The 12,754-nt window shown below is 46.0% G+C and overlaps 1 long non-coding RNA gene across 1 annotated transcript; it reads right to left on the bottom strand.

The window, feature by feature from the left end:
• Positions 1 to 1,469: 1,469 nt before the first annotated feature.
• On the bottom strand, positions 1,470 to 12,475 carry LOC104148596 (uncharacterized). Its single transcript, XR_695164.2, has 4 exons — positions 12,230 to 12,475; positions 10,970 to 11,126; positions 10,574 to 10,624; positions 1,470 to 3,623 (listed from the first exon to the last, which is right to left on the bottom strand). It is a non-coding gene; the product is annotated as an uncharacterized lncRNA (long non-coding RNA).
• Positions 12,476 to 12,754: the final 279 nt, after the last annotated feature.

The raw sequence follows: 12,754 nt of genomic DNA, 5'->3' as shown, positions 1-12,754 counted from the left end.
AGCTTTATGGACAAGTGGCATTTTATCCTCCAATTTGTTCTTAATGAGGTCAGAACATGTTTAAAAATATTTACTGAGGTGTCGTGTACAATGTGTATCATATGTAGTTAGATCTAGTGAGGGCCTATCATATCTACAGTTTTCCATTGCTTAAGGCTTTTTGCTTATTTAGAGACATGAACAGTTCCCATGAATGCTGCGCCTTTTGGGTTGGTGTCGTGCCAGAAGAGCTTTTGTATTGTGCTTCCCATGGGGTATTGCCTTGAAAAGCTCAGCACTGAAAGGCTTCCCCAGGCCACGTTGAGCCCTCACATCTGGGACCTGCTCTAGGAGAAGGCAGGGAGCTGACAGCACCGGCTGTCAGGACACACGGAGTCTATTCCTGGTTTGCTCTTGATTTTCCGTAGGAACCTGCACACCATCACTCATGTTTTCAGTATCTCACTTTTCCTTTCTATGGACTACTACAGTCGTTAGCTTCTAGACTAATTTCCATGGAGAACATAAGTTCTTCAGGACAGGGTTGATGTTCAACCTACAGAGAACCTAGAACAGTGGGCACCTGTCAAAATCTGTGCTGTGGTGCTTGGTATTGTCTTGAACTGACTTGCGCTCCCCTTCCTAACAGCTCTGCCTGTCTTTCTCCAGATCCTTTGGGTTTTGACCACATAGAGGGCTTGAATTTAATTAGAATTAGCTTAAAAACAGAAGCTGTTGAAAACATGTGAAAGATGCTAGGTAGACAGTTGGCAAATGTACAGCCTCAAGTTAAACTGAATTAAAAAAAATTAAGTTTAAATCCACTGAGAGTGTCTACACAGGGGTTTGTACCAGTTTAAGTTAATTGGTTTGAAAGAATGCTTTTAATTAATCCTGTGTGTTCCTACAGGTATGTAAGGCCTTCCTCGGAGGCAGCAGAAAGTGGCGAGCATTTTCAGACACGGACCATTGTAACAAAAAACATTTAGTCTTCGTTGTTCTCCTCCCACAGAAGGAACAGATAGCCTAGCAGCTGAACCAAGGACCCTGAATCAGATCCATGAAGAACCATAAAACTCTTTGTGTCACCTGGGGCCAGCTGCTTAACATTTTACTCATTTCCCTGCCCAGGACATAAGGATAATTGCATCTAATTCCCTGGGGTGACTAAGAATAAATATATTAAGCATTATGAGGGACCGAGATACTGCAGTAATGGGGCCACGTTAAAACCGCCTCTTCCTTTCTATGAGCTGGTTCTAATGATGTATATTGCTTTGCAGGGTAGCTACTGGCCACCCATTACTTTTCAGACAGTGAAGGCATTAGATGTGTCACCAGGATGATTACTGCCAAACTTCTGATGTATTTTTTAATGAAATTTAAACATTTATGGTGCTTCACAAAAATAAAGCAAAAAAGAAAAAAAATTCACAAACCCTTCACCCTTAACATCTTTCAACAGATCTTACGGTGTAGGATGGAAAATGAATTTAACAGGATATTACTGTTCTGTTGCAATATTTCTGATGTACAACAATATTATGGTTGGTGTTAAACTTTATTACTAGCCCTGTGATAAAATTAGTTCAATATTGCCTGCTTTTATAATGTGGTTTTACAATTGCAACATGGGATAATATGATAGTATAAAAACAATGACAACAACTACAACAAACAAACAAACAAAACGATACCTCCTAAACCCAAAGCATGGAGTGGAGGAAAGGAGCAGAGAGTTACATAGGGGAAGGTACAGGACAGGGGTTGCATTTTAATGTAGTTTGCTGTGAAGAATTCTTGCTGGAGCTGCTTTAAGCCAGAAGCAGTCTTTTGATTATATTACACACTGGCTGATGACTGTCACAGTGAAAAGTGTCAAATGGAGAGCAGGCAGGAAAGGTACGAGAGAGGCAGGAAAGAAGGCAACAATTTCACAGCAGTGATTAAGCCTGGTTTGCCCGGAGGTGAATTTAGAGCAACATCATCATGCTGTCACTGGTTTCCTAAGGAATGGAGGCTTCCAAAATGGGACTTTTTGAGATTATTTGTATTCCTAAATTGGCTGAGCTTAACCTTAGAAGGGTTTAGTACATTAGGATGGAAACACAAATCTAAGCAGTGCTGTATAGCATAATCCTTCTGTGGCATTCAGACATCCAACCTGCAACATTATGCCATGTTCAATCAGACATCTTTCTTTCGCGGCGTGTCTTTCACTGTTTCACTTCTGGCACCTGTAAGCTCCTTGGGGCAAATACTGTCTCTCTTTCCACGTTTCTACAGAGCTTGGTACACTGGGACCTGTTCCCAGAGGTTATTGTGGGTACTGAGCTAACATAAATAACAGCAGAGCTTGGAGAGCCTGATTCTGAGCTGATGCAAACCAGATGAGGTCTACTGAAGTCAGGACTGAGCAGGCAGAGAATCAGGACAGAAAAGTCCGTTGATGACAGTTGAAAATCTATGGCTGCAAGTGATAACTTCAGACAACTGTTTACTGTGATGTGTGCTGCTGTTCTGAACAAATCTGCCAGACTAACCCAGCAAAGAAAGAGCAGAAGAATCAAGATGAAGCAGGGACAGTCAAGCAGAGAAGGCTCTGTCTTCGCTGCATCCTCAGATGCTGCTTAGGTCTTCTTTGATACCTGGTTTCGAGAACCACACTCAGTTTCTGAGTGAGGAAGATCTTTTGAATTTCGCCTGAGGTGGCTGACCGTGATGGATGGTCCGTTGATGTACCTGAGTATTTTTCTTGAGCTGAATCTCTGTTCCTTGCTTCCCTTCCTCTTTAACTCACACCTGCACCTTTTCATTTTTCTGTGTCTTGTTGTGTGTTGGTGATAGCTCAGATTACAAGATGGAAATTTCCTTTAGCCTAGGAGATCCCATCTGGAAGTAGAGATTCCTGAGTTCTCATAGAGAAATGACTAGTGCTGGCTTTGTCTTCTGTAGTGTGCCTAGTAGGGACGACATTGTCAGGGCCCTGAGGGTTTAATGGCCCTGACGTGCCTCACCTGGGACCTTCCCCCACATCCAATGGCCTCAGGAGCCCCATTTCAGCTCAGCCCAGGACTTCAGTCCCTGCGTCATGATGCTGTAGCAGTGCTGGTTGCCAGCCCTCTCTCTGACCCATCTCCTTTTGCTCCTGACTGGGCTGTCTGGATGGCCCTGGACCTGGGTCACAGCATGCCATGTCTGGGGCTGTCAATGGACAATGTTACTGGCTCCCGGCTCTGCCTGCAGTGCTCAGCACCGTGGGACGACGCTCCACTGGGGAGGGCATGGCGTGCACTGGGGTCACCTTGGGTCTCCATCCCTCAGGGAGCAGCTGACTCTCACTGTGCCCTGCCATACAGAAGAAGAAGAAATCAGAATCATATTCTGATTAATATCATACTATTATATCATAATTTGCATTTTTGGTGAAATGAGGGATTTCATTTCTCGAGGATTATGATGTCCATTGAATGCTGCATTGGTCAACAGTAGGCTTGAAGCTATGTAAATCGAAGGGCTATCCTGATGTCTGTGCAGAGCTCTTTGCTGACTTCAAAAGAGATTTCTACTGCAGACTTGATGAGCCGGCCTGGCTCCAATGTTTCCTCTGCCTCAGCTTAGTCTGGTCTCGTGTTGGACCACACCTGTAGTAAAAAGAAGTAGAAGGTGGAAAGAATCTAGAAAATGTGCTGCATACATGAGCAGTGTATGCAGCCAGGAGAAGCAGATATTCCTGCTAAAGAGAATTGAGAATAGCTGGAAGCGTTCACTGGAGAATATAAAACCCTTTGGGCTTTATGTTGTAAAGATGTAGTGCTACAGATATGCTGTACTTTCTAGAAGAAAAATGCCCTTAATGAAAAGGCATAGCAAAATATCAAGGCTTGAAGGTGAAGTTCAGACAGCCCCAAATTAGCTGCTAAGCTGAGAGCTCTCTGTGGAAATACGGGCTGCGCTGGCCCTTATCTAACTCGCCTTGCACCAAAATCCGTGAGTGCCTTTGTCCTGGTCACCAGAGCCGGATCCCACTGGTACCTCATACAGTACCCAGAACCTCAACTGAAAAATGAAGCAAAATAGATGTAAGGACCTGCTCAGCAAGATGATGGCACTAACAGAGTCTGGGCCTAAGTAAATTGTTACAGTTGCTGGTGGTGCTAACATGCTTTAAACTCATTGCGATTACCATATTTTGCTGTTCCTAGGTATGTGTGCACTTTGTGTTTTTCCAGACCTTTTGCCATCTTTGCATTAGTGGATCTCCAAGGGACTCTCCTCTCTGGGGCTTTCTACTTTCTCTCTGGAATTCTTTCTTTCCTCCAACCAAGTTATGCAGGAGATTTGGCCTTGTGCATGGCTTTTTGAAGTAGGTTTGTGTAAGCTGCTGCATTTTTCATGGTGTTTGGTCCATTGTATGTGGTTATGCTGTGTCACGCTGAGTTACATCCCATCAGGTGGGCTTTAGCAAGCAAGGCAACGGAGCAGAGGGCAGCATAATTCATTACAGCACCAGGAGTAACATTTAAAGGAGAACATAGCATTGCTCAGGCTGATTTACTTATAACTAAGAGTCTGTCTGGAGGATACATATACACAGAGGTGAGCAGGATTTAAAATGATGAACAGTTAAAACCTGCTGATAAACTGTCTGTTTATCTGTCATTGTAATGGCCTTGGTAGTTAGTAATACCCTTTTGCACTGGTGGCTAGAATCGGTGGGGTGCTTAAGATAACTGAAGCAGAGGAAGACTTTTGGAAGAGGATGATTCTTTCCCCTTTCTGTATACTTTATTTACTTCTCTTCCAGGACGGCCCATTGCAGAAGGCACAGCACAAACGCAGCTCAGCGGGACTGGTTTGACCCGTTGGTGCCTGCAGTAGAGATCTGAGCAAACCACAGAGCGAGGCTGGGGCTGCCCTTCCCTGTCCTCTCTCTGCTCCTGAACGTGCATTCAAAAGCTGTCTGTCCCCATCTCCCGGCTTTCGTCCTCTGGCAGAGTGTCTTCATCTCTCACTCCAGTGACCAGACCACTGTCCGTTCTCTGTCCTTCCACTGTCCTCCAGGCTCTCCTGGCACAAGCCCGCAGACACAACCACTCCAGGGGGGCGGGCAATCTCCCAGGAAATGAGGCCTTTTTAGGGGTGATTAGGAATACAAAGGGCCATGCCTAACAACTGGTGAGTGGCTGTGGGACCGTGACAAGCATGACTGGAATTTGGAGCAAGCTCCAACAATGCTCACACATGGGACGAGCAGCAAAATCACCCGTGGCCACAGCCTCAGCTTTAAGTTTCAGCAGCAAGTTTTAAAGTTTGGGGGCTTTTTTTTTTTTTTCAAATGTAGTTTTTTTTTCCCCCATAGCTTTCTCAGACAGTTGAAATGAAGCTGAGGCCCCAAATCTGAGCTTGCAGTGAAGGCGGGAGGGTTTGTAGTATTTAGACCGGGATTTCAACTGACGTAACAAACTGGGACCCAGAAACTAATTGTAATGAGAGCGTGTCCTTTCAGAGCCAGCCATCGGGGAGAGCAAATCAATCACTTCCTGCCCTCCGCTGGGACCAGTGAGTGATTGATTCAGCTCCTGTCGGCTGCCCTTATGGACTGGGATGTGCGTGAACATGAAAGGAGCAGAACAAAGGCCCCATTACCAGAGCGGGTAGAGAGAAGGCTCCCCTGCTGCTTGATGCATCTCTCCTTCTTTAAGCTATTGCAGCCTCCCCAGCTTTGTCCTCCTTCCTCTTCCAGTGCTTTGATCCTTCCTTCCTCTGCCTTCCAGCCACTTTGGCCCCAGTCCTTTTCTCAAGTCTGCTCCCTGGCTTTCCCCTCCCAACTGCAATGTTTTCTTGTTGAAAAAGTCCCCACAACCTCATGTAGAGGTTTATTTTCCTGATCAATCCTTCTGCTAAGTAAGTCCTGCATTCCCATCCACTTTTTTTCTCCTCAGCCTCATTCAACTGTACCCCTCTTAAGAGATAAAAACTGTCATGGGCTCAGGTGAGCATCTGCTTTTTGGGATTCATTACTGGTGATGCACCCGGTTCTTCCTTGTGGTTCCAATGTCTCTCTTCTGGAAAGTTCCCATTTTTCTTCATTTATTTGTCTTGGGTAGGACCGTAGAACTGAGTCATAGAAGTGGAACTGAACGTGGTTATTTTGGTTTGAAAAAAGTTTCTGTCCCTTCCCACTGCAAAGAGAAGTGTGAAGGGATGAAAATTTGTCTGTTTCTCATTTCCTGAGCTTCTTGGTTTCACCCATTATTCATAATCCCTGACTCTACCCCCTCAGGGCTTTTCTGAGCTTCTGTTGCTGAGGCTCCTCAGATAAATTCAGGGTAGAAATCAGCGGTGCCCAGACATGAGCTAAACAGTGTTAGGGGTGCAGTGGCTACCTGCCTCCCAGCTACCCAGCTGACTGAAGGTAACTTGCTCCTCTACTGAGCTGCTGACATGTCTTTGGCAGCTCAGAGAGAGAGCGTGAAGGTTCACGCACTGTGTGAGACGTGGACCTCTGGGGCTCTCATCCTAGCTCCAGCAGTCTCCAGGTATGGCCAGGCAGTTTAGCCTTAGATTTCCAAGCACAATTAATAATGTTGGGTACATCCCCCTTGCGTTCGCAGGCTGTAACGCCTTGGGCGTTGTTTTCTCTGGGACCCGAGAGTTCTCAGAGGAGGATGTGGATGCTCAGAGCTCCAGATGCTCCAACCTCCCACTGCCGGGGTTGGCCTTTAGCTAGTGAGGACTGGTCCCCATGTTTGCTTTTTATTGCCAGCTGTTGTTTGACCCAGGAACAAGCATCCAGGCTGCAATTATAGCTTCATAATGCCAGGGGAAGATTCAATAGCCCTCTGCTGCCTCCAAAACACTGTGGAGTGGCTCACCATGAGCAAGAACACCAGAATCTGGCCCTTCCTCTGCAGAGTCATAGGGCAGTGTCCCTTAAATGTGGCCTTTCTTACTTGTCCCTCACCTCTCCATTACTCACAATCAGTCTGAAAGAAGTTCCTAGTTGTGGCGAGTGCAGAATTTTTATTTCCCCAATCCATATGCCCATGCAACCTCAGCAAATTTTACCGGTATGGAGCAGTGTGCTTTGTATTCTGCAAATACGTGGCTAGGCTTTGAAGGGCTTTCTTCCCCCTTTCTTCTTTATGTGGACACATACACACACAAGGAGAGGGCAAAGGCTAAAACCTCAGAGGGGCTGCTTACAGTTTCATCAATATTTCATGATTAAGAAGGTGACAGAATTCTGCTTTATTTAATAAGAATATTCCCTAGGTAGGTCCTGTTTTCCCAGCCTGCTCCTGTAATTACAAACTGTTTGTGCATTAGCTGAGCGGCTTCACCTAATTGTCTCCCCCTCAACTGTTTTAAATTAAAGGGTTGACTTTTGCCTTGGCCAGATCCCTGCTTTTCCTGGAAACCAGTGACATTTTTCATAGTTGATTTAAATGAATCAGGAAAGGAAGAAAAGAAAGCATGAGAGAGAAACTGGGTGTGATTAGAGGAGCTGAATTTCATCCTCTCTGAGCACAGTGTGCTGCCGTGAGCGCACAAGCATCATGCTGTAGTATTCAAAATATCAAAAGAAACTCTCCAAATTAAGAATCCTAATCTGGGAGCAGCAGTGCCCACCAGCTGGCGAGATGGTGGCCTGCAGAGAGGTAGGGATGGAGTCATATAAACTGCTGTCTGCAAGTGCTATGCTGCAGAAGCTGCCATTGACTGAGGATTTCCACAGCTCCAAGAGTAATAGGTCCTTACCTGGTTGGCTTCTCAGGACTGCCACAAAACACCATGCTAAGAACAGGTCTATTTATTATGCTCAGTGCTTTGTAAATCCTGATGTTTTACAGACAAAAGGAAGTATATGGAACATGGCTCTACTTTGAGCTCCTGACTTGGTGGCTCTAAGGGGACACAGAAAAGCATCTCGTGTCTTTGGTCCACCATGAATTAATGTAGCTGTAATGTGACTAGAGGACAGGACACATCTGCGTGACTGTTGCCACGATATAGGAGCATGCAGTGACACAAATAAGGGGAGAAGGAGGGCTTAAGTCTCTGGAGTACTCCCTCTCCCAGTGCAGTAAATCTGTGGCAGGCTTAGAAGTGCTTCTATTGCTGGGTCAATGCTGGCTTGTTTCCACCTCCTGGAGCTGTGGGGCAGAGGATGCTTTAGGGGCAAGTACAGGAGTTCAAGCTGGGGGCTTTGACCCATGAGGAATTCCTCTTGACTGGTGTAACACCCCTCTCCTCAGCTGCTGCGAGGAGAGCTGGTTCTCCTCTGCAAGCAGGTGACGGACTTCTGGGCTCTGGCAATCCTGCAGCCCTTGAGATTACCCACCTCAGCAGGGTGCATTTCAACAGCATCTCCAAAGAATGCTGCTAGCTTGTCCTGAGGTGTTAACGCAGGAAGGCTCGGCTCTTTCAAGGGTTACCACTGTGATGTCTGCTTTGCAGTCCACACGGAGCAGCCATAGGTTAAGTGAAGCAGTGTTTGCAGTATGGACACGGCAAACATATGACAAGGACAACTGCGAAGGGGTGAGGGAGGACATGGGCAGGAAGAGTGGAATGTGGCTGCTCTTTTCCTGCCTCCTCACATTCATTGGACTTCTTTGTTGCAGCCTTAAAAAGGCAAATTCCCCAGGAGATCAGTGATTCAATGTGCGGCAGGATCAAAACAGCCTCACTTCCAGCCTTCATGTCTGTTGTTTGGATTCTCTGGCATGGGGACAAATTCGGGATTTCCCATCAGCTGGGGCATTGAAAGATGTGTGTGTGTGTGTGTGTGTGTGTGTGTGTGTGTGTGTGTGTGTGTGTGTCTGTCTGTCTGCCTAGCTTCTCTCATGTCTAATATTGTCTGAGGGTGTCTCCACCCTGCCACTTGGGGCTCTCTCTCCTACCTGGATATTTTATGAGTCTTGGAAGAACTACTGAGCTTTGGGAACACTTCATCTCTGTCATACTTGGTCGAAAGCGATCGTTGGGTTCAAAAGTTACTCACACAGGCTGTGATTACATAAACGGTATTTCCACAGACAAACAAGCTAAAAGTAATCCTTTAAATCACATTTCAGTGTCACAACTCCCAGCTTCCATCCCAACAGGAGCTTGAGTGCACTTTACAAAATTGTGATTTTTTTCCTCCTGCTAACTCAATATCTGAATACATTTAGCTTGAAATGCTCAGTAAGTGCCATGAACATCTATCTACTTTGAGTAAAGAAAACCAGTCTGATGTGAACATCACTGCTCACTGGGCTTCTCTGTCCAAATACTGTCCACCACTATGAGCCCTCGTTCTCCTGGATAATTTTCCCTCAGCCAGTGCCACATGGAGTCAGTGTGGTACAGCAACAAGATCTGAAACAAACGGAGAAGTCCTAATTTGTGCCTATATATTTTGGAGAACTGGAACATTTCAGACATCCTGAAAATGTCTTCTGGGGCATGGGTAGATCCCATGGTAACCTGGAATATATGGTCACCTTGCGAGGTAGCAGTATCAGATATTGAGACAAAAGGAAGCGTTATGGCCTACAGTTGCCTGTACTTAACTGGGATTCTGGCAACGTGGGCTGGGGTTTTCACCTTCTCTGTGTTGCAGTTTCCCTTTGGTAAAGTGGTGTACTGCTACTGGCCTCCGGTAAGGTGCTTTGGGTTCTGCAGCTGGGAAGCACCCCATAAACATTACATGTTATTGGGAAGAATAAAAGAAAGCATTAGGTTCAGAAAGTGATTAACAGAGCAGCTGGTAGTTCAGCCATCATCTGTGGGCAGTGGCGCTCTGAAAATCCAATGTCATTAGACAGATGCTGTGACAGCTCTGAAAGCTCCTGTTAAGCAGAAAGGAAAAGGGAGCGAACAACCCCGAGAGGCTGTGAAGGCCTCTATTGTCTGTGGCACACGAGGAGTTAAAAGTAAGCTGAGATTGCCCAGAGTAACTGCTCCAGATACAGAAAACAAATACAAAGTCCTAGAGGTAAGACATGCCAGGTGAGGGAAATGCTCAGTCCTTTCTTCTGAGATCAAAAAAATATTACTGTAGTTGTCCCAGAAAACAAGTCACCAGGATGAGGTGTTTCACAGGCTTGAGTTCAGCTGTTGTCTTGCTCCAGGATATGGATTTGCTCATAAAGGACGCTTTGCAACTAAAATAATACCACCACCACCACCACCAGCACCACCAGCAACTGTTTGGCTGCTGTTTATACTCTAGCTGAGAGCTTATGGCTCAGGGTGTTTGTCCTTATTTCACAGCAAATTTTCCTACATTGTTCTACGTAGGTAAATTCACACCATTCCCCTCCGAGCCTTTCTGAGGTGAGGAGGCAGCTGGAGTTATCGTGAGCTGGGAAGGCTGTGGCATGTCCTATCAGAGGAAGCTCTGCCTCACAGTCCCCTTTCATAAACTGTCCTCCTCCATACCTAAAGACTTTAGCAGCTGCAGGGATACTACCAGCAGCCCATATGATAGAAGCAGAGCTGTGGCTGATGCACGATGACCCCATGTATTCAAGGTAGCCAGTGAGTTCAGAGCTTGTCTAGTTGCATGCTACTATTTTAAGGTGATACTCCAAGTTCTTACCTGCAATAGAGCCTCAGTGCAGATTTCTAGGTTGTCCCAGACTTATTTTATCTGTAACAGAGAGATCTGATAAAAAAGGCCATATTTAGAGTGACTAACATACTGGATGCTTCTCTAGCTAGTGTTGCTGTGAAAAGAAACTGTGTTTATTTATAGGTGTGCTCAACCATTGGGCAGGAATGAGAAGGAGGAAAAATCTGCACGTTTTTGGAAGGCATTCGCATACCTGAGTTAGGAGGCCGGGTTCCCTTGGGGGCAGTGGAAAGAACAATTAAGTTCAGATGCAGTTCTCCAAAGCTATAGGAGACACCTCTACTTTAATTAGGCTGAATACCCCCTCAGCAGATGCACGAGTGGCTCAACGGTAAGAGTAAGAACTAAAGTTTATCTACTCACATGAGATGTGGGACAGTGGTTCAGAGCCGTGGCGAAGCTGTTTTTTTTCTGGAAGAAACTTTCCATTTCTCTGCAGCGGCTTCCTGAGCTGTCCCGTGGCTGATCTGCAGGGTTGGGCTATCACAAGGTCTCGAGCAGTACAGGACGAGAGATTTGCCTGTGCAGATGAATTTGCAGGATCAGGGCCTTGGATGTCATGAGAGAATGGAGGCTTTCATTTGCATCCCAGCATCTGGTCTGTGAGGGACTTTGCTCTGCAGACTGATCACATGGCTTGGCCAAGCTGGATTCTACTCCATGGTGGAAAAATTCCCTCAGCTTAGAGGGCTTATTCTGAGCTTGAGCGGACGAGAACTGGGACACCCGGTTATCCGCTCCCACACCCTAGGGCACCATATGCATTAGCTGGCAGGACTGAAATCGATCCCGGGACAGCCAGATCTTTGATCTCATGGTGACCCACCACCCAGACTTAAGTCCTACAGGTGCTCAAGCATTTCCAGAAACTTCAAAGGACTTTCCAGCTGCTCAGCCTCTTGTTGCCTCATGAGGCTCAGGGTCTTGCCATCATGGCTTGGACATACCTTGGTTGTGGATTGGGAGTCACTCTGGCCTTGGTGTTTTTGTGCACTCCATCTCCATAGAAGAAGAGCCCTGGTGCCGTGCTACGAAGGCTCAAATGGATGAGCATCAGCAGTCGTGTATGCATGTGGACAGGGCTGAGGAGCCCAGGCTGGCAGTGCAGATTACTCAGCTTGCCCTTGTGAGAGTATTTTTTATACAGCTCTGTATACAGTCAGGAGATTTTTTTTTTTTCTAACTTGAAAACTAGCGCTCACTGGACTGGAAGTGGAGCAAGCTGTGTAAGCGGGCTGTGAAATTGGCCATGGCATAGATGTGGTCAGCAGGGACGGAGAGGGGGTGGATGGGGGAACCCTTCCAAAATATGAGTAAATGTTTCCATTCCTTCCATTGGTGCTGGTCTCACGCTTGTCAGCCTAGCAAAATGGGAGCCATGATGAAAGAAATACCAGACATCCTTGAAAGAGTTTAAAAAGACAGTCTAGCCAGGAAGGCAGACGCCATAAATTATTTGCCTTTGTAAAGATGATATAGAACTGTTGGGTCTCATGCAGTTTTTTGTCCAGTTCTGAAACTCTGTGCAGACAGCTCAGTTTGCTGTAGCGATACCCACTGGGAAACTCTCCCCCCTCCCCCCCCCAAAAAAAATCCCAGAATTGATTGCAAGAATTGACTCACCTCAAAATTAGTTGTTGGTTAATAAAACTTGATCGGCTGAATCATATCTTTGTAGAGGCTGGTCTGAACTGCGGCGACCTGAGGAAGTCCTTTCGATCTGACTGTAAAAAGCTTTGGCGTCCCTGTGCTACCAGAACAGGCTCTGCTGGCGTCAACAGCAGGCCATGGCCACAGAGTCCTTAAAAACAAGTTTTGCTGGGAGCAATTGTTACTGTGAAAAATTCTGCCTCACTTGCAGTATGTTTCATATAGCTAAGGTCTGCGAGAAAGTTATATACCAGACAGTAATCCCACCTACACTTTTTTTTTTCTTTTTACAGACAGATGTCAGTGCCTTTGAGTGTATGCTACTTTTCAAAGTAGCTTTGTAAGCTGATAACACATTCTTCTGAGGCTACACAGTACTTAGCACTGCTATAACAATTTTTATCTTCAAAGTGCTCTCTCCTGTGCAAACGGAGAGTCAGTCTCTTCTCCCCAAAGAATTTCAAATCTAAAAAGACAAAAAAGGGCTAGTGGAGAACG

The sequence above is a fragment of the Struthio camelus genome, chromosome 2 (genome assembly GCF_040807025.1).
Source record: "Struthio camelus isolate bStrCam1 chromosome 2, bStrCam1.hap1, whole genome shotgun sequence".
NCBI classification, from domain to species: Eukaryota; Metazoa; Chordata; class Aves; order Struthioniformes; family Struthionidae; genus Struthio; species Struthio camelus.
This window is presented reverse-complemented; position numbering and strand designations above follow the sequence as displayed.